Source organism: Carlito syrichta, unplaced genomic scaffold, assembly GCF_000164805.1.
Source record: "Carlito syrichta isolate Samal-C Ts95f unplaced genomic scaffold, Tarsius_syrichta-2.0.1 Scaffold308593, whole genome shotgun sequence".
In the NCBI taxonomy this organism is placed as follows: Eukaryota; Metazoa; Chordata; class Mammalia; order Primates; family Tarsiidae; genus Carlito; species Carlito syrichta.
The window spans coordinates 56,645-59,349 of NW_007252689.1; positions in this window are offsets into that span (position 1 = coordinate 56,645).

Consider the following 2,705-nt stretch of genomic DNA (forward strand, 5'->3'; position numbering starts at 1 on the left):
GAAGTGGGGTTTCATGGATCTGATCCTTAAGTTAGAATAAGGAATCTCAGCAGGTGAAATGGAACATTTCGATCCAGAGTTTGCATGGCAGAGCTACTAAGTAAGCTATCACGTGGGGTTTCTTGGACTGTAAACATGGGCACTCTGTCAGTGGGGCTTTGGTGGATTGGTGGCTCTAGCTATGGATTAATTCCATCAGGGAAATTGTACTTTGAGCTGTTTCGACTGGATTAGTTACTGTATTATAAATTCCTACAACTCCCTGCCAAAAGCATTGTGATACTTTGTTTTAATGTCTGCCTGTCCCTCTAGATGGCAAACTTGGGAACAGCAGGCACTCAGAAACATGGCCCTTGCTCTAAGGGGAGGAAGCTGCTTCCTGGATTGAAACAGGATTGAACACATTAAATAAGGCACCTCTATCTATCTATCTATCTATCTATCTATCTATCTATCTATCTATCTATCTACCTATCTATTTATCTATCTATCTTATCTATCTATCTATCTATCTACCTATCTATTTATCTATCTATCTTATCTATCTATATGGTAAGATGATTCCCTCCTCTTTTTTTTTTTTTTTTTTTTTGAGTTGGAGTCTCACTCTGGGCTCCGGCGATCCTTCTGCCTCAGCCTTCCAAGTAACTGGAACTACAGGCACGCACTACCACGCCCCGCTAATTTTTTATTTAAGGTAGAGATGAGGTCTCACCAAGTTGCCCAGGTGGGTCTCGAACCCGTGGACTCAGGCAATTCACTCACCTTGGCCTCCCAAAGCACGAGATTACAGACTGAGCCACCGAGCCCGGCTTGTACTGCTTTCTTATAGTACTCTTCCCACTTGCATGGAACCTCTGAGTGAATGGGGATCATTCTGTGATGTTTGCTGCTTTATCCTTAGCACCTGATCAGTGTCTGGCACATAGTAGATGCTCAATAAGTATTTCTTGATGAAGAGAACCAAGAGATCAGCAATGCTCTTGCAATTGTTCAGCTTTTGTAAGCTAAGGGTCTTCATGTCAAACTGCTCTAAGTAGAGCTGTTTTCTCAGCAAGGCCAAAGAAAACCCGACTTTCTGCTGTGTGACCACAGGGCCTGATAAAAAAAGGTCAGTGTCTGAAAGTTACATTTGTGTCTTGATAGAAGAAATCTCCCACTTCATCTGTTCTGACCATGTAGACAGCCCATTCTAGAGCTAGGAGGCCTCTTCCCAGAGTCGGGCCCCGCCTCCTCCCAGAAGCAGGACTCCCTGTCCAAGATCTGGTGACATCCTCCACCAACACTTAACTATTCTGGGTGCCCGGAATCCTGCCAGTGACTAAGGTGACTCTGAAGGCCTAACAGAATTGATCCTTTTGTAACTGGCTTATTTTACTTAGCATTGTATCCCCAAGTTTCATCCCTGTTACAGCATGTATCAGAATTTCTTTTTAAGGGCAGACCACATTTTGTTCATCCATTTATCCATCAGTGGTTACCAGGGTTGCATCCAGCTCTTGGTTATTGTAATGCTGCTATGAACATGGGTGCCCAGTATCTCTTTGATACTTTTCAATTTTTTTGAAACTCAGAAGTGGGATTGATGGATCCTGTATGGCAATTCTTTTTTTTTTTGAGTTGGAGTCTCACTCTGTCCTCCAGGCTGGAGTGCAGTGGCATGTTCACAGCCACCTCAGCCGCAACCTCCTGGACTCAGGTGTGGCAGGATCCTTTACAGAGAGAGACGAGACACCCAAGGCTTCTTTGCCAGGAAGCAGTGTTTATTTGTGCTGGCACTGGCCCAGTGGATTCACATCCAAAGAACATATGCCAAGAAGGAAGAGATGAACTGCTGGTGGTTAAAAGTTTATTAAGGAAAAGAAAAGAAGGAGGCGGTATGGCTCTATAGAGAGAAACCAGCATCTTTGTTCTCTTGCAGGCCACTTATAAAACCACAGTCTTGGCTCATTGGGCTTTGAGAAACAATTTTAGGGAGTTTTGGATTAGGAGCCAAGAAGTGGTTTTGGGAATTTGAGTTGGCGGTAGTGTTAAAGGCCTTACTTACGGCCTTGGAGTGTAGATGCCCATACTAAACATCACACTTGTCTTGAAGCGCAGCCTTAGGAAAGCAAACACTGACAGTCAGTACCAGGCTGTCATCAGTAACATAGCTTTGGGATGTGGTCTCAGGGAAAGCAGATACTGGCAGTAAAGCAATTAATAACAACGCTGTTAGAGCAGAGTGTAGCTTCTTGGGCCATTGCAACTCCGTGCTCCATTTGTGAGGTTTATATGATGAGTTGTTTTAATTACAAACTCCTCTCCCATCCCCCTACAAACTATCACAAAGGCTGAGCCCCGAGTGGGGTGTTGCCTTATATTACATTTTAGCACTTTTGTCTCCCTTATATGGCAACCTGTGTTTTTGATTGGGTATTATTTTTTTCAAGTTAAATCCATTATGGCACATTTATGTAAGAAAATTCTATGCAGCTTATTAAAATAATGACTTAGCTCTGTATACATTGACATGCAAGATGTTCCAACTATGTTGCTAAGGAAAACAAACACACAAGTAACTAAACAAGTCATGGAGTATAGTCTCATTTTAGCACAAGGTATGTATGATATATAGGTACAGTGAGTCTTCTGGAAGCTTCCACTGAAACACCAGCAGTGGGCAAATACGGCTGGTGAATTTTCCAGCAGTTTTGATTTTTTTC